Below are 24042 nucleotides of genomic sequence, written 5' to 3'. Positions count from 1 at the left end.
AGGAATGCTGAGAATTGGTTTCTTATCTTACCCATTAAGAATCATTCTTAGGCAAATGGATGGAGCTAGAGAACATCATACTAAGTGAGGTAACCCAGACTCAAAAGGTGAATCATGGTATGCACTCACTAATAAGTGGATATTAGCCTAGAAAACTGGAATACCCAAAACATAATCCACACATCAAATGAGGTACAAGAAGAAAGGAGGAGCAGTCCCTGGTTCTGGAAAGACTCAGTGAAACAGTATTCGGCAAAACCAGAACGGGGAAGTGGGAAGGGGTGGGTGGGAGGACAGGGGAAGAGAAGGGGGCTTACGGGACTTTCGGGGAGTGGGGGGGCTAGAAAAGGGGAAATCATTTGAAATGTAAATAAATTATATCGAATAAAAAAAATTAAAAAAAAAAAAAAAAGAATCATTCTCTTACTACCCTTAGAGGCATTGCAGATGTGGCTGCTATGTCATATGTACACCAGTAGGTGGTGGAAAGGAGACAGGCCACATGTATGTTCAGTCATCTGAGCTGTGACCATCTGAATGATTAGTAACCTAACATTCCCTTAAAAAGAGCAAGCCTGAAATGAACCCCTGTCTGCCTCCAGGAGGCTCCTCCCCACTCCACCCACCTCACTCCCACAGGGAGCTGGCCTGAGAAAACCAAAAGCAACAGTCAGGCACCACGCAGGTCTGAATGAGCTACCATAGCTGGGAACAAGTCACATACTAGAAGAAGCCTGTCTGGGTCCAAGAGTCCTGATGGAAGTGAGTCCAAGATAACCATCAGTCAAACACCATGGGGCCTGGACAGGAGCTAGCCTGCGGTAACCACCAGTATGGTGCCACATAGTCCAGGCAGGAAAGACTGTGGCTGGGATGACTCTACCAGGAGCCATAATGCATGAGCTGGGCATAACATTCCTGAGAGCACTCTTGAGAGAACCCCAAGCACTCCGGGACTACAGGCACAACTTAGAGGAGCATGTAAGTGGTGGGCAAATGGAAGGAGAAAGAGAAACAGAAGAATCTGGGCACAATGAAGAGAGACAGAACTGGAGACTCGAGGGTACTGAGGAACAGCTTGATATGAGTAGCCAGAGATGCCACCTAGGACCATGGTAGGGCCCTGGCCTGTGCTGCCACTGGGGGGCCACATCTAAGTTCATGGCCCTACAGCAGCAGGGGTCTGTTACCACCAAAGATCAAGTGGATATCCATAGTCTGAGGTGCCATCCAGGGACATGTTGATGTCTGAGGGCTATGCAGAATTGTCCCCACCCCTTACATGGGCATCATGAGAGAACTGGCCCTGGGGGATGTAAAAACAAGAGATCCGTTCTTGCCCCTAGACAGCTCTAGGACTCTGGAGAGTAGAACCTGAACCCTGCCTGAACAGCATAGTAGAGCTGGCCCTGGATCTGGGTGTTGTCAGCAAGCCAGCTTAGAGACCATGAGAGTGGGAGATCTGGCTCTGCCCCCTCGCTGGTGGTGACCTTGGATGGGCCAGTTGGAGCAGGGCAGGAGAGGTGACCCAAGTGGTGGGAGTATAGGAGAGCTGGCAGGCTGACCAGTTCAGATACCTCTTGGGCCCAAATCCAGAGCTCTGAATTGACCAACCCAAATATCTTCCTCATTGATGTACTGCTTGAGGTCATGAAAGGACCTATCCTGCAGATCTGAAACTATACAATCTTTATGACATAGGGTAATGATGAGATATCTGAGGGGAGTCCCGGTGAAGAGCCAGTGTAATGAACTGAGCCCATCCCAGCTCAGCCAGATTCTTAGGTGATGGTGTAGTAGAAGCCAGAGGCCTTGAACCAGACCAATGACTGATTTCAATGAAAATCTACAGGCAAAGAAGTATGGACAAAAGGGTATGCCGTGGGACACACTGTGACACACCACAGCTTCCACAAAGAGATTTTTTTTTTTACTCCATTGGGTTGGGTTGCAAGGGTAGAGGGCAGATATGAGGGAAGATGTGAATTGAGTGGGATTGGGTGCATGATGTGAAACTCACACACACACACAAAAAAAACCAATATTTTTATAAAAAAATTTATAGTAGAAGAAAAAAGGGGAGGAGGAAGAGGAGAAGAAGAAAAGGATGAGGAGAAGAAGAAAAGGAAGAGGAAGAAGAAGAAGGAGGAGGAGCAGGAGGAGGAAGAGGAGGAGGAGAAGAAAGAGGAGGAGATGACTGAGCTGGGGTAGGGCTCAGGTGTTAGTACTGAGACCTGTGATATCTCATAGGTGACAAGAAGCACAGCACAAACTATAGGCCTGTTTGCAAGGCAACAGCCACCATATACCCAGAGTTCAATGGGCCTACCTTTACCTGTAATTATGTCATCAACTGTATATATTTGGATAGCATCTCTCTCCTTCTCTTTCTTTTCCTTCCTTCTTTTTGCCTGCTGCCCCTTTACCCCATCCTAAATAAAGCCCCAATTGGAACTGTTTGGTTTGGTGTGGTCCCTCATTGTGGCCCGCATCTCTGCCTTGCCTCCATGACCTGTGCAGCATGCAGGCAAACAACCTGCATGAAAAAAACAACATCAGGTCATTTACCTTAGGACATAATCAGAAGCAGTGCCATTTGGCCTAGTTTGTAACCTAACAATAACATTCAAAATTAAAAATAACATGCTATTTTATTCTTATTTTCCCACTTTTGTAGAACTAAGAATTTTCTCAGTCTTCATGCTTGGTAGATAAGTCCTCAACCTATGAAATTTTGTCTGTGGTGTTGGGGTCCATGGCTAGGCTCACAGCCTGTGGTGTGCTTCCCATGTGCTCTGTCTCTGAGCTGTGCTCTCAGGCGACAAGTAAAGTGAGAAATTTCTGGACACTGTAAACTTTTCCCTAACATCTTTTTATCATTTAGAAATGTATTAAATTATCGTATCTTATCAGTTTCTAGAATCCCTCTATTTGGGATCACAAGTTCAGCTGGCTTGTTTTGTGTCAATTTGACAAAAGCTAGAGTTATCTGAGAACTACAGTTGAAAATATGCTGTCCTAATATTCGACATTGGGAAAGTCTGTAGATTTTTGTGTTTGTTAATGATTGATGTGAGAGGTTCCACATCTCACAGTGGATCATGCCATCGCTGGGAAGGTCCTGAGGACTATAAGTAAACAGGCTTAGCAAGCCCTGGGGAGCAAGCCAGTTCATAGTTCTTCGTGGTGCCCGGCTTCAGTTCCTGCTTTCAGGTTCCTGCCTGCAGCTCCTACATTCATTTCCTTTCATGTTAGATTATAATGTGGAAGTGTGACTGAAATAAACCTTCCCTCCTCAAGTTGCTTTAGGTCATGATTTTCATCATAGAAATCACATGATGTTGTTATTTTAATGTATTTATTGGACAATAAGAATAATGAGAGCCCAACATGTAAAAATGGTGTGTAGCAATTTTTCATGGTTACATTCACATTGCCACTCTTTTTAGAAAAAAATGAGTTAAAAATGCTGTTGTTTTTTTAACATCATCTTTTATGAACAAAAAATTATAATAAGCACATTTTCTTACTGTTCATGTGTCTGCCTGAAATGGCTTTGAATCACAGATTTCATCTGCCTTGTAGCCCAACCTTTGTTATGTATTTTGGTTGAGAATATCTGACCACTCTAGAGAAATGCTTATTCTATGGGGATGACCATCTTCAAAAATGAAAATCCCAAAAGTCTGTATGCACTTAAAGATATTGAAATATTACATTTCAAGATCTACAAAGTACCCTAAGGATAAGGTAAATAGAAAATTGTATGTCTTTCTTACCTTCAGAAAGCTGTCAACGGGACAATGAAACAGTTGCAGTGAGTGTACTATAGCACAGGATAGAAGTTTCTTCTAAAGCAATATGACCATATGTGGGTAAAAAGCTGTTTTTAGCAAACCTTCCAGAATATTTGTCTACTGCTTTTCAGCCTTTGGCAAGTCCTTGTTCTGCCTACAGCTCACCCCTGAGACTCATCAATTCAGCAGTCAGGCTGAATCGTTTATTAGATTAGTGGCCTACAGAGAAATGCCCAGTGTGAGTCAGAGAGAGCTGTGAGTTGCCTGCTGGTTCTTTGAAGCTGAATTCTAGCCAGGTGGGAGGGCCAGGACAAAAGGGACAGAAGAAAGGGCAAACTTTATTTCCTCAATTCAGGACATTTTCAATGTTAAAAACCTGAGGACCACTCTGTTGATTTTTTTTTCTTCTTGAGCTTCATGTGGTCTCTGAACTGTATTTTGGATGTTCTGAGCTTTTGGGCTAGTATCCACTGATCAGTGAGTGCATAACATGTGTGTACCTTTAGGGTCCATCTAAAGTGATAGTTCTGTCTGACACTTAGGGGATGGATGTCAAGGAAAGTACTCAGTAGATGACTGGAAGAACTTCTAAAATCCTCCAGGCAGATCTTCCCTAGGGCAAGAGTGTCTCTGGCTCCTCCTGTTTTCCCATAGCCCCTGGGAAGATTCACACTATGTTTAATGAATGCTTAACCTAGATGTATATTTTCAATTCCTTAATATGAGAATTAGAATCTCTTCCTGAAAGTGACCTCAGAATTATTTAGTTTTGTATTGAGCCAGTACAAAGTGCAATAGAGAAAATGCATGATAGACAATATAGAATCCAGAATTAAAATGATACAGAAATTATACATTTGAAAACACTAAAAGATGTCCATTTCCCAGATTGAAAGAGGAAAACAAGGGGTGGTAAAATTTTTACAAAATAGTTTTTTTTTTTTTGTTTTTTTTTTAATGAATGGGAAATGTAAGTGGAAATTACATTCCAGGTAAATGTAACAAATGGCCTCTCAGGCTCTATATGGGCATGGAATTCTATCTGTCAAGGTAAAATTTCCTTTTCTAGACTCAGCCCTCTACCCTTCTTCTACCATGCATTACTAACTGGCGGGTTTATTGCTTTCATTGTTTGTTTGTTTTTGTTTTGTTTAAAGCACATTTTATAGTAGAATTTCCTCTTCAAGAAATACAGGAAAACTAAATTTTTAATAAACTTAGTCAGGACTTATAGAGGCATTCCCAAATGCAGAGGAATTTTTGTGACATTTTGAAATTATTTGCTACTGATTTTAATTATATATTTGAGTTATTTGTATGAATGAAAAGCTCATCATTCAATTACCAGATGCTGTCTCTACACTGTAAAAGAGAATATGATAGCATCATCTCTAAGTAGGAGTTACCTGAGATCAATGGCTCTTATCCCAACATGCACACACACACACACACACTCCAGACTGTGCATCCTTGGTATCATTCTCTGTAAGCTTCCTCTGAGGTCCATGTATGGTCAGTTCAGCCTGAAGCATGGATCCACTTTTCCAAGGTGTTTCTCTTTGCTCTGTAGACTTCTTTAGCATACACACTACATTGCCTATAGCCACTGGTTGTCAAAAAAAAAAAAGCAAAAAACAAAAACAACAGCACTGTGCACCAGCAACTTTGACTCTATTAAAATCAGCAGAGACAGAATAGACATAAAAAGAAAGGCCTAGCAGTCCCCTGCCCCTGTGACCTCACCCAGTTCAGGAAGGCTAGAGGTTTTTCTGTATAATAGTAATACCTTTTCATGAAATTAGAGTTAACTTCCCTCCTATCAGTCATAAATTCTACATCTGGAGAATATTATTTATGCATACCCCAGGCCAGTTGCTAGGATTGACTAGAGGGAACAGTAGTTAGCTTTTCCTGAGGGATTTTGGTTACTAAAGTGGTCTTTGGAATGTTTTAGAGAGTAAGAAAGTTGAATTTTCAGGGCGGTAGATGCTATGCTTGAAGGATGAGATCATTCCTCTGCTACCACAAATTTCAATATGCTTATGATATCTCATGGAGTACAAAGTCTAACATCTCAGTATGATATTGGGAGTGATGGAGCCATCTGCAATGACTGTGCAAATGCAGGAGGAGAGTCGTGGAAATTATGAGGTGCTGGTGGGGCCTTGAGCCAACAGCTGTGGACATAGATCAAGATTCGGTTGACTCTAATCACCAGTGGGCTGGTGATTCTTCTTCCGCCATGCCACCCTGTCTACAGTATTGAGATAATTGTGTTTCTTTGTGCCTTATGTTGGCTCTTTCCAAAACTGAGATTTGAAAGGCTAAAAACACTATGTAAAGATACGTCTTCATTTATACTAAGCCAGTAAATAATGTCTTTCTAGGTCAAGACTGACAGACAATAAAAACTATTTTCCTTGCTTGTGGATGGCTGTTTCATTATACAATTGACTTTTTTCAAACTCAACAGCAGAAATGCATACCTGAGGGAATGTAAAATGGGCTGTATGAGTCACAGAAGCTACTACCATGTTCCCTGCCTCTACAACATCTCTTGGTACACTAGTCTTGAAATTTTGTAGAGATGAAACTACATTAAAAAGATTTCTTTATCTTTTCTTAAGAAACATTGTGTGTGTGTGTGTGTGTATTCACTCTGGAGATATAACACAGGGTTTGTTACAACAGGAGATACAGACAAAGGTAACTAGAAGCCATAATCATATATTTCCTCAAGCAAAAGTTCATCACTTAGACAGTTAGGATATTTTTCCTTTAATTAAAAGAAAACTGATCTTTCCTAAGGAGATCTCAGATAAGACACTTGGTAGGCAGTCTGTTTGATGGGAGGCTGTTGACAGCTATTCATATCTACTGACTCCAGTATTCTGGACTGTCATGACATTTTATAGAAAGCTCTAGATTTATCGAAAGTAAGTACAGATGTTCTTCGTTTTCTTACACTCCCCTTAACAAGTTCCCTGTGGTCACAACATCAGACACATTTTAATACAATAGCATAGTGAAATAAGAAGGTATTTTTTTTAAAGCAGGCTTAGTCATGAGAAGACACAGGTTTTAGTCACTAGCTAAAGTTGCTTTGGCTTAAAACATGAACCATTTAATAACATGATGGAATTTGCCTTATAGTCTGAAGGCAAGTTTATGTTCTTTTTGGATGCAACAAATACCTAGAGAAGAATGTCTTTGTCCTATGTCATAAACATTATTACTGGTTTTCTTGTCATCATCAAAGGTAAAGGACAGCTTGATAGGAGAGAGAGAAAAACAATCATCTAATTATGATGTCCTATTAACCAATGAGTATGTGTTTCAGATAAGTGATCTGTGTCCTTTGACATCAAATCAAAAGCTCTTCACAATAGACATCACTGTAGATTGCAGAGTTAGAAAGACTCTGAAGAACCTGCATTCTTATAGATAATCTCATTACAACCCTAATCTGCCATGCTCAAGTCTCTACTGCTCATTCATAAATAGAATTCTACTTAATGCAATTGGATAGTTCCTAGGTTAATGAGCCAATATTGCATTGTGACTGTAAACATTCATATTAATACTATTGGCAGTAGAAAGACTAGTTTTATGTTCGTAGAATGTATATGAACCTCTGTGAGGTAACAAAAGAAGTCCAGTTAGACAATTTTAAGATTATAGTTTCCATTCATTAAATATGGCAACTTCAATAATATAAAATATTTTTATGGCTAGTTTTCCAATATCTTCGTATGCCAAATACTAACTCTGTATCAACAGCACAAATAGTAAATCCTGATGGAAACAAAAAGACCTGTGCTAAAAAAAAAAAAAAAAAAAAAAAAAAACCTGCTTCCCTATATAGAAGTTGCAATTAATACATAGTCTTATCAGCCAGTCCTCCATATAGTAATCCCAAATAAATTTCAAATATTATGGTGAAGTGAAGAGATCACTTGTAAGGTCTTTGTTTTTAATTTCAGTATAAAAGGTATATATCTTCACAAAGGGATATAGGAAAGAACATGTCAAGGGCTACAAGGGGTTTGGAACTAGAAGAAAAGTATAAGGGAAAGGAAAAGGAGAGGAAGGGAGAGGATGGATGGGAAGAAGAAGAGGGAATAGAACAATGATGTAGGCCACCCAGCTGCCCCAAGACTACCAGAGACGAAACCAACAACCAAGGGGTACACATGGTTCCAGCCAAAAGTGTGGAAGGCAGAGGAAGGCCTTGTTGGGCATCAGTGGGAGGAGTCATCCTTGGTCTGGTGAAGGCTCAATAGATGTCCCAGAAAAGGGAAATGGAGGTGTGTGGGGAGAGGTGGGTGTGGGTCAGGTGGAGGGGCATATACTTGAAGGCAGGGGGAGGGAAGGGAGGGTGGGGGGGATGAGAGTCCTGGGACAGGGTAAGCCAGGAAAGGTTTTAGCATTTGAAATGTAAATGAAGATTATATTCATTTTTAAAAAAGGAGATGAGGGGAAGAAAGAAGAAGGAAGGGGGAGGGAGGGTTGTTGAGAGGAAACAGGATAGTGAAAGAGAGAGGAAGAAAGAATGAGAGGTGGGGGAGGAAATGAGAGGGGGTAGGACATGGGTAGGGTGTTGGATTTCTTAGCTTTCAAAAGTCCAAAAGTGAGTATGGTCCTCAGAGTGTATTCAAGGTGCCATCATTGGAGCCAGTTATCACATTAGGGTCCAGGTGCCAATGGCAATGGCCACAGTCAGACAGTGAGCTCTGGAGTCTTTCTACACTATTGACTTGCAGCTAGTTTCATAACTAGATTATTTTGTATTAATTTCAATTTTCTCACCCATACAAATGAGCCACTAAGTAGTCTAATAAGTTTAAGGAGCAATGAAATAATGCACATAAAATAATTCATACCATATTTCAAATAAAGGGTATTTTTCAATGTCTGCAGAACTACAGCTAGAAACAAGCAAAGATGTTCTCACATAAAGAAATGGCAAAATCCATCTCAGCATTAAAGCTATTTAAAGCTGTATTGTAGCATTACAGCCTCATTGCTATTAGCCACATGGACAATGAATCCACAGGGAGGTAGCCATTTTTGTGGTTTTTCTTTTTCTTTCAATACTTCAAAATACGGAAACATACCAAAGGAGGACAGACAACTGGAGTGCATGGAGTTGAGCTATGTGAGACTCAGTGCAGATACTCAGCATGACCTGAGAACCTTTCCTCCTATGCAGAATTTCATGTTTAAAACATAAGAACAAAATAAGACATATTGCAGCCTTACCACAGAGATTCATGCCAGATACGCTTTTCTTCGGATTTCTCTTTTATTGAGTGACAGGGGAAGAAAGGAGGCACAAACAATGTAGAATGGGACCACAATATTATTCCGTCTTGTAACTGGAATGAAAAACCCAAATACACAATAGAGGAATGGGGTTAAAATCTTAGAGATATTTATTCTAACAATTTCATATTAATGATTACCAGCTGGAAAAGGGAAAAGGAAACATTCTTATTCTAACTGTCAAAAGAGAATGATCGTATGTGGAATGGCTCGGAAATGATGCACCTTGTTTATGAAGCAACTTTTCCCTGGGAATGGTCCTCCTGACAGCTGAGCTGTGCAGGTGCTGAATGCGAAACATTTCCTGCCAGCTTGCGGGTGATTTGCATCTTCACAGGATGTCATTAAACAAAAACAGAATGGCTTTTGTTGCCTGTATAACAGGTTTGCAGAGATGTAACTTATGGCTTTTTATGCATTTGTGTGGAACTTTCCATGGATCCCTCATGTTCCTGATGTCCTCAGTATCTCTCACTGCAGGGACAAAGACTAAATGGCTTTTTTTTCATTCATTTACATATTCATTTTGCATCTGATGGCTGCCCCTGCATGGCCCCTCCTCCCATCCTCCCATTTCCCTTCTCTGATCCTTGGGTGAGTGCTGAGAGTGTACTTGACATTGGCCAAGGACAATCCCTGGCTTCAGGCAGGAATCTGCCATTAGGACATAATAGGAAAATAGGTTAAGGCAGGAATTTTTATCCTAGGGTGGAGAAGCTCAGTGAAGGCTAAGCTCATTGTTCCTCCAGGTCTAGGAATTCCTGAATTAAGCAGGTGATCCACCCAGCTGCCAGAGCAGTCAGTCAAGACAAGAACCTCCAGGTGAAGCTAGACAACTTCCACTAGAACTCAACCTGGAGTCGGGAGGGAAGGGTTTGCCCAAACTGTTAAAAGGTCTGACCACCATTAATGTTTCAGCCTCGATCAGTAAAATATTGTCCTGGCCCTTCTTTCTTTTCGCCCCTTCCCCATCTATCTCTCAGCTTCTGTTCCAGCAACCCAGTTCATAATAGCTGCAGGTAGCTATGGAATACAACACCCGGAGCCTGCCACATCAAGTCTCTGAAAGGTTAGGTGCAGCCTCTCCCACTGAGGTCAGACAAAGCAGTCCAGTAAGGGGAACTGATTGAAAATATCTGCAAAAGCTTTTAGAACAGGCTCCTGCTCCTGTTGCTAGGGGACTCTAATTGCACAATCTCATCAAAGGACAGGTCATTGAAACAAAAACTAAACAGAGAAACAATGAAACTAACAGATGTTATAAGCCAAATAGACCTAACATTATCTACAGAACCTTTCACTCAAGAATATACCTTCTCAGCACTTCATGCAACCATTTTTGAATTGACCATATAATCACTCACAAAGACAGCCTCAACAGTTACAAGAAGATTGAAAAAAAACAAAAGCAAAAAAACCAACCAAACAAAAAACCACGACTCTTATCAGATTGCCATGGATTACAGCTGGACTTTAACAACAAAAGAAAAAACAGAAAGCCCACCTACTCAAGGAAACTGAACTACCCAATGATTACTTGGCCAGGGAAGAAATAAAGAAAAAAAGTAAAGACTTTCTAGAATTCAATGAAAATGAGGGTAAAACCTACCCAAACTTATGGGACACGATGAAAGCAGTTCTAAAAGGAATATTTGTAGCATTGAGTGCCTTCATAAAAAACTGAAAAGATCTCATGCTAACAACTTAACAGCACACCTGAAAGATTTAGAACAAAAAGAAACAAATACACTCAAGAGGATAAGATAGCAGGAAATAGTCAAACTCAGGACTGAAAGCAACCAACAAACAAAGGGAACAACGCAAAGAAAAAAAAAACCAACAGCTGGTTCTTTGAGAAAATCAACAAGATAATCAACAAGTTAGACAAATCCTTTGCCAAAATAACTAAAAGGCAGAGAGACAGTATACAAATTAACAAAATCAGAAGCTGAGGAAATTTAAAAAAATCAGTAGATCTTACTTCAAAATCCTGAATCCCCACAAAACTGGAAAATCTAAATGAAATAGGAGATTTTCTAGACAGATAACACTTACCAAAAATAAATCAAGACCAGGCAAACTATCTAAACAGTCCTAAAACCCTTAAGGAAATAGAAGCAACCATTAAAATTTTCCCAACCAAAAACCGTCTATGAACAATGGTTTTTAGTTAAGGATTCTACCAGACTTTTAACGAAATAATACCAATTCGTCTCAAACCACTCCAGAAAATAGAAACAGAAGAGACACTGTCAAATTCATTCTAGGAGCCATAGTCAGCCTGATACCTAACACATACAAATGCTCAACAAAGAATCTCAGACCAATATCTTTTATGAACATCAATGCAAGACTACTCAACAAAATATTCTCAAACAGAATCCAAGAACACATCAAAAACCTCATCCATGATGCTCAAGTAGACTTTATCCTAGGGATGCAGGGATGATTTAATATATGAAAATTCATTAACATAATCCACCATATAAACTAACTAAAAGGAACAATTCACATGATCATCCCATTAAATGCTGAAAAATTCTTTTACAAAATCTAAAACTCCTTCATTTTAAAAGTCTTGGAAATAACATGGATATAAGGAATAATTAGACACATACCCAAATATAATAAAAGCAACATACAGCAAACCAATAACCAACAAAAAATTAAATGGAGAGAAAATTCATGGCACAAGTCAGGGACCAGACAAGGCTGCCCTTCTCCCCCTATCTATTTAATATAGTACATGAAGTTCTAGCCAGAGCAATAAGACAACTTAGGAGATTAAGGGGATACAAATTAGAAATGAAGAAGTAAAGGTATCACTATTAGAGGATGATATGATAATGTACATAAGCGACCCCCAAAAGTCTACCAGAGAACTCCTACAGCTGATAAGAAACTTCAGGAAGTGGCTGGATACAAAATTAATTCAAAGAAATCAGAAGCCCTTCTTAATACAAAGGATAAATGGTTTGAGAAAGAAATTATGGATACAAAACCCTTCATAATAGCCACAAAGAATGCAAAATATCTTGGTGAAACTCGAACCAAGCAAGTAAAATATCTGTATGACAAGAAATTCAAGTTCCTGAAGAAAGAAATTGAAGAAGTTATCAGAAGATGAAAAGATCTCTCATGCTCATGGACTGGTAGGATTAATATAGTAAAAATAGCCATCTGTCCAAAACAATCTAAAGATTCAATGCAATTCCCATCAATATTTTAACATAATGTTTTACAGACCTGGAAAGAGAAATTCTCAACTTCATATGGAAACAAAACAAACAAACAAACAAAAACTTCAGGATAGCTAAAACAATCCTGAACAATAAAAGAACTTTTGTAGGAATCATCATCTCTGATCTAAAGCTGCACTACAGAGCAATAGTGATAAAACTATATGGATAGCTGGGCGGATTTCTGAGTTCGAGGCCAGCCTGTTCTACAGAGTGAGCTCCAGGACAGCTAGGACTCCATAGAGAAACCCTGTCTCAAAAAACCATAGGAAAAAAAAAAAGCAACAAAACAAAAAAATAAATAAATAAATAAATAAATAAAGCCTCTACATGGTATTGGTATAAAAGGCATTTTAAATGTGGAAAGTTAAACTGTTAGGATTACATACAGTATATATCAATATTTTGAATTTTACTTTTAAAATAGAGGTAAATGTCAAAATCTGACAATATTTATTTGGTTGTTCTGAACCAACTTTGAGTAATTTTGAAGAAATGTAATTTTCTTGGGAAATGCCTGATCCCCTGTACAAAGCTACAAACGTCTCTGCTCAGTTTATATAATTGTTCAGTAATTAAATAGACTGTCAATTCTGTAATATTGCATTAGTTCTATAAATGGTATCTAAGTCTCCAGTTGAAAAGAAGGAAATCTGATTGTTAGACGTAGACAGAATAAGCTTCTACTGCCCACAAAGGACAGAACCAACTGAGTCTCATAACCAGAGAAAGCCCAAAGAATGCCTAGTTGCTATGGTGCACCATTACGTCTGCACCATTATAACAAACACCTAAAGTCAATCACCTTATATGAAAAAAAAAGGTTTATTTCAACTCAGCTTGAAAGGTTTTAGCCTGTGATTGGCTATCCCTGTTGCTTTACGTCATGGGAAAGCTACACATCGTGACCAAGAGCTTGTAGCAGACCAAAGTCACTCAGCTTCCTTCTGGGATGAAACGACAGAGGATGAAGAAGGGACTGCAACCTAGAGTCTTCTTCAAGAAAAGCTCTCTTTCTCCTGTTACATTCCAGTTCTTCCAACCCCCACCATACTGCTGGCCAAGACTTTATCTGACAGACCTTCAGGAGACTTTTATGATCAAACTTCATGTGACCACAAGCAAAATACTGACAGTGGCTTGGTATATATATATATTGTCTCCCTGAGTTACACAAAAGAATCAAATAACTCTCATTAAAGGCTGTGTGGATGCTGGACAACTACCAATTTAAGAGACCACCATATCACAAATTTCTTTACTTGCCTACTCTGAGGCTCCTCTGGAACTGAGGAGCCTTAGCATTCATACTCTCCAATATATTCCATTGGTAGGAGAATGAGCAGGCACTCATAATTTCTCTTGAATGGATGACCCCCATCTTATTCAGCCATCATATAACACCGTGAACAAGACACTGCTGGACTCATTTCATGAATGGTGTAAATTAGATTCACCAAGATTGAATTATGAATCAAAATTTTCAAATGGAACTTGCCATGTCTCCAAAACCCCAAATGGTTAAAGCAACTTTGAAACTTTTGAGAAGAAAGTAAAAAAATTATGATTTGTGAATAAGCACCATGCTGTTCTAAGTACACAACTCCTTATCCCTTCTGTATGCCATATGTTTCCTTGGTTTTTTTTTGTTTGTTTGTTTATTTGTTTGTTTTTGTTTTTTTATATATTTTTATTCGATATATTTTTTATTTACATTTCAAAAGATTTCCCCTTTCCTAGCCGCCCCACTCCCAGAAAGTCCCGTAAGCCCCCTTCTCTCCCCCTGACCTGCCACCCACCCCTTCCCACTTCCCCGTTCTGGTTTTGCTGAATACTGCTTCATTGAGTCTTTCCAGAACAAGGGGCCACTCTTCCTTTCTTCTTGTACCTCATTTGATGTGTAGATTATGTTTTGGGTAATCCAGGTTTCTAGGTTAATATCCACTTATTAGTGAGTGCATACCATGATTCATCTTTTGGGTCTGGGTTACCTCACTTAGTATGATGTTCTCTAGCTCCATCCATTTGCCTAAGAATTTCATGAATTCATTGTTTCTAATGGCTGAATAGTACTCCATTGTGTAGATATACCACATTTTTTGCATCTACTCTTCTGTTGAGGGATACCTGGGTTCTTTCCAGCATCTGGCAATTATAAATAGGGCTGCTATGAACATAGTAGAGCATGTATCCTTATTACATGGTGGGGAATCCTCTGGGTATATGCCCAGGAGTGGTATAGCAGGATCTTCTGGAAGTGAGGTGCCCAGCTTTCGGAGGAACCGCCAGACTGATTTCCAGAGTGGTTGTACCAATTTGCAACCCCACCAGCAGTGGAGGAGTGTTCCTCTTTCTCCACACTCTCTCCAACACCTGCTTTCTCCTGAATTTTTAATCTTAGCCATTCTGACTGTTGTAAGGTGAAATCTCAGGGTTGTTTTGATTTGCATTTCCCTAATGACTAATGAAGTTGAGCATTTTTTAAGATGCTTCTCCACCATCCGATGTTCTTCAGGTGAGAATTCTTTGTTTAACTCTGTACCCTATTTTTCAATAGGGTTGTTTGGTTTTCTGGAGTCAGCAGATGACATGATAGTCTACCTAAGTGACCCAAAAAACTCCACTAGAGAACTCCTACAGCTGATAAACAACTTCAGCAAAGTGGCAGGTTATAAAATCAAATCAAGCAAATCAGTGGCCTTCCTATACTCAAAGGATAAGCAGGCTGAGAAAGAAATTAGGGAAATGACCCCCTTCACAATAGCCACAAATAGTATAAAGTATCTTGGGGTGACTCTTACCAAACATGTGAAAGATCTGTATGACAAGAACTTCAAGACTCTGAAGAAGGAAATGGAAGAAGACCTCAAAAAATGGGAAAACCTCCCATGCTCATGGATCGGTAGAATCAATATAGTTAAAATGGCCATTTTGCCTAAAGCACTATACAGATTCAATGCAATACCCATCAAAATCCCAACTCAATTCTTCACAGAGTTAGAAAGAGCAATTATCAAATTCATCTGGAATAATAAAAAACCCAGGATAGCTAAAACTATTCTCAGCAACAAAACAAATTCTGGGGGAATCAGTATCCCTGACCTCAAGCAATACTACAGAGCAATAGTGTTAAAAACTGCATGGTATTGGTACAGTGACAGGCAGGAGGATCAATGGAACAGGATTGAAGATCCAGAAATGAACCCACACACCTATGGCCACTTGATCCTCGACAAAGAGGCTGAAAACATCCAATGGAAAAAAGATAGCCTTTTCAACAAATGGTGCTGGTTCAACTGGAGGTCAGCATTCAGAGGAATGCGAATTGATCCATCCTTGTCTCCTTGTACTAAGCTCAAATCCAAATGGATCAAGGACCTCCACATAAAGCCAGACACTCTGAAGCTAATAGAAAAGAAACTGGGAAAAACCCTTGAGGACATCGGTACAGGGAGAAAGTTTCTGAACAGAACACCAATAGCGTATGCTCTAAGAGCAAGAATTGACAAATGGGACCTCATAAAATTACAAAGTTTCTGTAAGGCAAAGGACACCATCAAGAGGACAAATCGGCAACCAACAAATTGGGAAAAGATCTTCACCAATCCTACATCAGATAGAGGGCTAATTTCCCATATATATAAAGAACTCAAGAAGTTGTTTTTGTTTTTTAACCAACTCACCCATCAATAGGAAATCTGCCATGGGCTTAGAAGTTATACAAATAGTATGTATTGTACTCAAGTAAATTATGATTTGATGATAATCTTATACCTCAAGTTATATTTCTTTTAATATTAATTAAATTTTTATTTTTAATTTATTAGCAGGGTCTCACTATTCATTACTGGTTGGCCTGGAACTATCTATGTAGGCTAGGCTGGTCTTGAACTCATAGAGAGTTGCCTGTCTCTGACTCCTATGTGAACGGATTAAAGGGGTATGCCACAACATCTGGAGAGTTCTGTATCTTCATTGCTATCAATTTTAACAGGCAAAAGGGAGAATTTATGTATATATATATATACAGACACAAATATTCTATAATATGTGATGTTTATCACATAGTACAGAAAATATATCACAAAATGGGAGTTGAACATAATGAAATGTTAGACACAGGATGAAATGTGATTTAGTGAGCTCCAACTCTATTTGTCATTTGGGAAAGCTGTGATCCAAAGAGCTTTACATTCTGGTTCTAGAGCAAACCAATGGCAGAATGGAGAATGTGCTCTATTAACATAAATAACAAAACACAAGCAAAGACTGAAGCTTCTCAGTTCACCTTGAGACTCAATGGTGTAATGAGAAATGAACTTCCAATAATGCTAGTTTAAAAACAATATAAATACAAGCATAGTCTGCAGCAATGATCAGGTAGTTATATTTTAACATATTCCATATATGCAAACGGTCACTTCTATATTTGACTTAGCTTCTATATTTTAAAAATAGCTCTTCTTTTAATGAAAAAGATTTTTCTCATTTGTGTGATAAAATAGATTTCCTCCCCCCAACCCCCAGTCCCCACATGCCCAAGAGTAGGTACAGAGGAGAGTCATTACGAATTCCTCAGTGACAAACTTGAGCACAAGGCTCTTTGATCTCTCCACACCAGCCCCATGACTGACTATTATTTAATACAGTTGAGGAAAATTAGGTAAATCAAAGGAAAACATTTTTAATTAGTGCTTTAACTATATGATACATTGTGCCTTCTTAAAGAAAAATGTTCCCACCAGTAAATGAAAAACTCATTTCTAAAAGCTGTTTACTTCTACTTAATGATTTCTTCTAATAGGCAGATAAATTGAACAACAACCTTTGAAACCTATTAGCCTGAACAATTTCACAGGAACCAAAGTTAATGTTGTGCTGTAGGTTGTTGATCAACTAATCTGAAAGTAATGAAATATCAGCCTGCATAGTCTTCTGTTAAAGGGCACACAGCTAGCTAGCTTTTAAACAGCTGCACAGCCAAGATGAATCTGACTCACATAACAAACTAACCAATGTATCTTAAAAATGAGATCAACCTAGCCCTTGGGAAAACCTTTCTTAACTGGCATTTATTATTTGCAGTGCTTACATTAGTTGCATGAGCAGAAAGAAAATATGCCAGGAAAATTGGCAATATTATCATAAACTGTTTAATCATTATTTCTTAATCTGGTAGCCTGATGCAAATACCTCTTTTTTTTAAAAAAAAAGATTTTTTATTTTTTTATTTATTTATCTCATGTATATAGGTACACTGCCACTGTCTTCACACACAGCAGAGAGGGCATTGGATCCCCATTACAGATGGTTATGAGCCACCATGTGTTTGGTGGGAATTGAACTCAGGACCTCTGGAAGAGCAGTCAGTACTCTTAACCACTAAGCCATCCTCCTAGCCCATGCAAAGACCTCTTAACATAGAGGGGCTAGCTCTTCATTCAAGCACATGATCCTAAGAACTGGCCACTAACATAAATATGGTTCTATAAACTTAGCAGTGTCAAAGATCCATGTCCTTAGCTGTCCCTTGAATAAGTTAGGAGATGAACAAGCACAGTAGCCTTGATATTTAGAAAACCTGGCCCAGTTCTTCTGGTGGTTCAGCACAAGTAAATTTTGAAATGAAGTAGAACTATGACTGTCACCTTCAATTTTTCTCCAGCACCCATAAATCATCTTAATATAGCATCAAATGAAGGCTAATTTATTATGGCTTAAATTTAATTTTCTGAGAGTGCTAGGGTATTTGTTTATATAAAGTAAAGGGTATTTACTGCATGTATTTGAATATGCCTTCAATAGCTAGTTTTCCATCACACTTAATTATTCTGAGTCTGCAAAATATGCAAAGCTCTCAAATCCTTTTTCCACATCGACTGGAAGTCTTCTGATCCTTTAGTATATAAATGGAATATAGAAATTTAGTTCATTTCTTCCATAGGATTTATGTTGATGCAAAATGAAATGAGGTTGTTCTTTCTGCTCTCATAAAACATTGAGTTTATATTCCGTCTATACTTGGGACATTCTTTTTCTTATGACCCATGTTCCAATTTCTTTCTGGGCAGATCCATCATTTGAAATGGTGTCATGTGCACTTCAAACATTTTAGAGTTTACAGGGCAATCTCCCACTGTTGTATTCCTTAGCTGCCTGCAGCTATTACAAACTGGGTTGCTGGAACAGAAGCTGAGGGATGGATGGGGAAGGGGCGAAAAGAAGAAGGGCCAAGACAATATTTCACTGATCAAGGCCGGAAACTTTAATGGCGCCAGACCTTTTAACTGTTTGGGCAAACCCTTCGCCCCAGACTCCAGACTGAGTTCCTGTGGAAGTTGTCTAGCTTCTCTTGGAGGTCCTTGTCTTGACTGCTCCAGCAGCTGGGTGGGTCCTGCTCAATTCAGGAATTCCTAGACCCGGAGGAACAATGAGCTTAACCTTTACTTCGAGCACTCCACCCTAGGTGGAGCAGGATCCTGGCTATCTGGGAGAAGTTAACCTTGACCATAGTCAAGGACACTTTTAGTACTCCACCCAAGGATAAAAATTCCTGCTTTAACCTACTTCCCTATTATGTTTATTAACAGCAGATTCCTGCCCGAAGCCAGGGATTGTCCTTGACCAATGTCAAACTCAAACCATGTGCATGACTACCCCAATATGGCTCTGTACAGCCCACTTTCCCTTGGATCAGTAATTCTGGAGCCCATACCCTAGCTTGCCACCATTGTGCTTAGGAGGCTCTTTTCCTGGCTTACTCTGAGCCTGCTCTCATTTTTCTTTCTTTCTTTCTTTCTTTCTTTCTTTCTTTCTTTCTTTCTTTCTTTCTTTCTTTCTTTCTTTCTTTCTTTCTTTTTTTTTCTTAAATATATTCTTCATTTACATTCCAAATGTTATACTTTCCTTTCCTCCCAGAAAGCCCTGGGGCAACTATTGAGCCTTCATAGGACCAAGGACCTCTCCTCCCACCACTGCCCTATGAGGCACAATTTTAGCTGGAACCATGTGTACCCCTTGGTTGATGGCTTATTCCCTGGGAGCCTTGGGGATTCTGGTAGGCCAACATCATTGTTCTTACCATGGGGCTGTAAACCCCTTTAGCTCCTCCATTGGGAACTGCTAGCAACTGCCTCTGTATCTGTAAGGTTCTAGCAGGGCCCCTCAGGAGACAGCCATACCAGGCTCCTTTCAGCAAGCACTTCTTATCATCCATATTAGTGACTGGGTTTGGTGACTGTTTATATGATGAATTCCCAGGAAGGACAGTCTCTGGGTGGCCATTCATTCTGTCTCTGCTCCACACGTTGTCTCGATAATTATTTTTGTATTTTGTCCCCTTTTTCAGAAAAACCAAAACACTCACACTTTGGTCTTCCTTCTTCTTGAGCTTTGTGTGGTCAGTGAGTTGTATCTTGGGTATTCTGAGCTTTTGGGCTAATATCAGTGAGTGCAAACCATGTGTGTTCTTTTGTGATTGGGTTACCTCACTCAGGATGACACTTTCTAATTCCATCCATTTGCCTAAGAATTTCATGAATTCATTGTTTTTAATTGCTGAATAGTACTTAACTGTATAAATATACCACATTTTTCTGTATCCATTCCTCCATTGAGGGATATCTGGGTTCTTTCCAGCTTCTGGCTATTATAAATAAGGCTGCTAGGAATATAGTGGAGCATGTGTCCTTATTACATGTTGGAGTATCTTCTGGGTATTTGCCCAGAAGTGGTATAACTGGGTCCTCAGGTAATACTATGTCTAGTTTTCTGAGGAACTGCCAAACTGATTTCCAGAGTGGTTTTACCAGCTTCCAATCCCACCAGCAAAGGAGGAGTGTTCCTCTTTCTTGACATCCTCATCAGCATCTGCTGTGCCATGAGGTTTTTATCTTAGCCATTCTGACTAGTATGAGGTAGAATCTCAGGGTTGTTTTGATTTGCATTTCCCTGATAACTAAGGACTTTGAACATTCCTTTAGGTGCTTCACAGCCATTTGAGTTTCCTCAGTTGAGAATTCTCTGTTTAGCTCTGTACCCAATTTTTAACAGGGTTATTTGACTCTCTGGAGTTTAACTTCTTGAGTTCTTTGTATACATTGGATATTAGCCCTCTATAGGATGTAGGATTGGTAAAGATCTTTTCCAAATCTGTTGGTTGCTGTTTTGTCCTATTGACAGTGTCCTTTGCCTTACAGAAGTTTTGCAGTTTCATGAGGTCCCATTGTCAATTCTTGTTCTTAGAGCATAAGCAATTGGTGTTCTGTTCAGGAAAATTTCCCCTGTGCCCATGTATACAAGGTTCTCCCCCACTTTCTCCTCTATAAGCTTCAGTGTCTCCAGTTTTATGTGGAGGTCCTTGATTCATGTGGACTTGAGCTTTGTACAAGGAGATAAGAATGGGTCAATTTGCATTTTCCTACATGCTGACCTCCAGTTTATCCAGCACCATTTGTTTAAAATGCTGTCTTTTTTCTACTGGATTTTTTTTTAGCTCCTTTGTCAAATATCAAGTGACCATAGGTGTGTGGGTTCATTTCTGGGTCTTCAATTCTATTCCAATGATCTTCCTGCCTATCTCTGTATCAATACTATACACTTTTTTATCACTAATGCTCTGTAGTAGAATTTGATGTCAGAGATGGTGATTCCCCTAGAATGTCTTTTGTTGTGAGAATAGTTTTCACTATCCTGGTTTTTTTTGTTATTCCAAATGAATTTTCAGATTGTTCTTTCTAGCTCTATTTCTACTATATTAATCCTGCCAATCCATGAGCATGGGAGATATTTCCATCTTCTGAGATTTTTTTTTTGATTTCTTTCTTCAGAAGCTTGAAGTTCTTGTCATACAAATCTTTCACTTGCTTGGTTAGAGTCACACCAAGGTATGTAATATTATTTGTAACTATTGTGAAGGGTGTCGTTCCCCTAATTTCTTATCCTTTGAGAGCTAGTTTATCCTTTGAGTAGAGGAAGGCTACTGATTTGTTTGAGTTAATTTTATATCGAGCTATTTTGCTGAAGTTGTTTATCAGCTATAGGAGTTCTCTGATGGGATTTTTGGGGTCACTTAAGTGTACAATCATATCATCTGCAAATAGTGATTTTTGACATGTTCCTTTACAATTTGTATCCCTTTGACCTCCTTTTGTTGTCTAATTGTTCTAACTAGAACTTCAAGTACTATATTGAATAAATAGGGAGAGAGAGGGCAGTCTTGTCTGGTCCCTGATTTTAGTTGGATTACCTCAAGTTTCTCTCCATTTAGTTTGATGTTGGCAACTGATTTGCTGTATATTGCTTTTACCTTGTTTAGTTATGGGCCTTGAATTCCTGATCTCTCCAACACTTATCATGAATGGATGCTGAATTTTGTCAAATGCTTTTTTCAGCATCTAACAAAAGGATCATGTGGGGTTTTTTTTTCTTTGAATTTGTTTATGTAGTGGATTACATTGATGGATTTCCATACATTGAACCATCCCTGCCTCCCTGCGATGAAGTCTACTTGATCCTGGTGAATGATAGTTTTGATGTATTCTTGGATTCAGTTAGCAAGAATTTTTTTTGGAATATTTTTGCATCAATGTTCATAAGGGAAATTGGTCTGAAGTTTTCTTTCCTTTTTTGGTCTTTGTTTGGTTTAGGTATAAGTGTTATTATGGCTTCATAGAATGAATTGGGTAGTGTTCCTTGTGTTTTTATTTTGTGGAATAGTTTGAAGAATACTGTTATTAGCTCTTCTTTGAAGATCCAATAGAATTCCCCACTAAACCCATCTGGTCCTGGGTTTTTTTTGTTTTGTTTTGGTCTTTTTTTGGTTGGGAGACTATTAACAACTGCTTCTATTTCCTCAGAATTTATGGGACTATTCAGATGGTTTATATGATCCTGTGTTGATGTTGGCACCTGGTATGTGTCTAGAAAATTGTCCATTTCATCCAGATTTTCCAATTTTGTTAAGTTTCTGTTGTTATGTCTCCTTTTTCTTTTCTGATGTTATTAATTTGTGTAGTGCCTTTGTGCCCTCCCATTATTCTGGTTAAGGGTTTATCTATCTTGCTAAGTTTTTCAACGAATCAGCTGCTGATTTTGTAGATTCCTTATATAGTTCTTTTGGTTTCTATTTGGTTGATTTTTGTCCCTGAGTTTGATTATTTCCTGCCATCTACTCTTCTTGGATGTATTTTCTTCTTTTTGTTCTAGAACTTTCCGGTGTGTTATAAAGCTGCTAGCATAAGCTCTCTCCATTTTCTTTTTGGAGTCACTCTTAGCACTGCTTTCATTGTGTCCCATAAATTTTGGTATAATGTGTCTTCATTTTCATTAAATTCTAAAAAGTCTTTAATTTCTTTCTTTATTCCTTCCTTGACCAAGCTTTCATTGAGTAGAACATTGTTCAAAGTCCATGTGTATGTGTGTTTTCCATTGTTTTTGTTTGAACTTAAGACCAGCCTCAGACCGCTAGCAGCTTGGTAACACAACGGAAAGCTCTAGAACAAAAAGAAGCAAATACATTCCCTCCTTGTTTTGTTATTTTCCACCCATTATCCTTTGAAGAGTTGGATTTGTGGAAAGATATTTTGTAAATTTGGTTTTGTCAAGGAATATCTTGTCTTCTCCATCTATGGTAATTGAGGTTTTTCTGGGTATAGTAGCCTGGGCTGACATTTATGTTCTCTTAGGGTCTGTATGACATCTTTCCCGCATCTTCTAGCTTTCATAGTTTCTGGTGAGAAGAGTGGAGTAATTCTAATAGGTCTGTCTTTAAATGTTACTTAACGTTTTTCCCTTACTACTTTTAATATTCTTTCTTTGTTTTATGCCTTTGGTATTTTGAATATTATGTGACTGGAGGAATTTCTGTTCTGTTCTGGTGTTTTAAGTTCTGTAGGCTTCTTGTATGTAAACAGGCATCTCTTTTCTTTTTTTTTTCTTTTCTTTTCTTATATAATTTTGCTGAAGATATTTACTGACCCTTTAAGTTGTAAGTCTTTGCTCTCTTCTATAGCTATAATCCTTAGATTTGGTCTTCTCATTGTGTCCTGGATTTCCTGGATGTTTTTGATTACAAGGTTTTTGCATTTTGTATTTTCTTTGACTGTTGAGTCAATGTTTTCTATGGAATCTTCAGCACCTGAGATTCTTTCTTCTATCTCTTGTATTCTGTTGTTGATGCTTATATCTATGACTCCTGATTTCTTTCCAAAGTTTTCTATCTCCAGAGGTGTCTCTCTTTGTGATTTCTTTTTTGTTTTTACTTCCCTTTTTAGATCCTGTATGGTTTTGCTCAGTTCCTTCACTTGTTTGTTTTTGTTTTCCTGTAATTCTTTAAGGGATTTCTATGTTACCTTTTTAAGGGTGTCTATCTGTTGACCCATGTTCTCCTGTATTTCTTTAAGGCATTTTTGTGGTTCCTTTTTAAGAGCTTCTAATTTTTGACCCATGTTTTTCTGTATTTCTTAAAGGAAGTTATTTTTGTCCTTCTTGAAGTCCTCTATCAGCATCATGAGATGTGATTTTAAATCCACATCTTGCTTTTCCATTGTTTTTGGGTATCCAGGACTTCCTGTTGTGGGAGAACTGGGTTTGAATGGTGCCATGTTGCCTTGGTTTCTGTTGGTAATGTTCTTGAGTTTATCTTTTGCCATCTGATTATCTCTGGTGTTAGCTGGTTTTGC

At 38.7% G+C, this 24042-nt stretch overlaps 1 non-coding gene across 1 annotated transcript; it reads left to right on the top strand.

Annotated features, from left to right (window-relative positions):
- Positions 1-425: 425 nt before the first annotated feature.
- On the top strand, positions 426-557 carry LOC127683909 (small nucleolar RNA SNORA17). Its single transcript, XR_007977690.1, has one exon. It is a non-coding gene; the product is annotated as a small nucleolar RNA SNORA17 (small nucleolar RNA).
- Positions 558-24042: the final 23485 nt, after the last annotated feature.

This window comes from Apodemus sylvaticus, chromosome 4 (genome assembly GCF_947179515.1).
Source record: "Apodemus sylvaticus chromosome 4, mApoSyl1.1, whole genome shotgun sequence".
Taxonomy (NCBI): domain Eukaryota; kingdom Metazoa; phylum Chordata; class Mammalia; order Rodentia; family Muridae; genus Apodemus; species Apodemus sylvaticus.
This window is presented reverse-complemented; position numbering and strand designations above follow the sequence as displayed.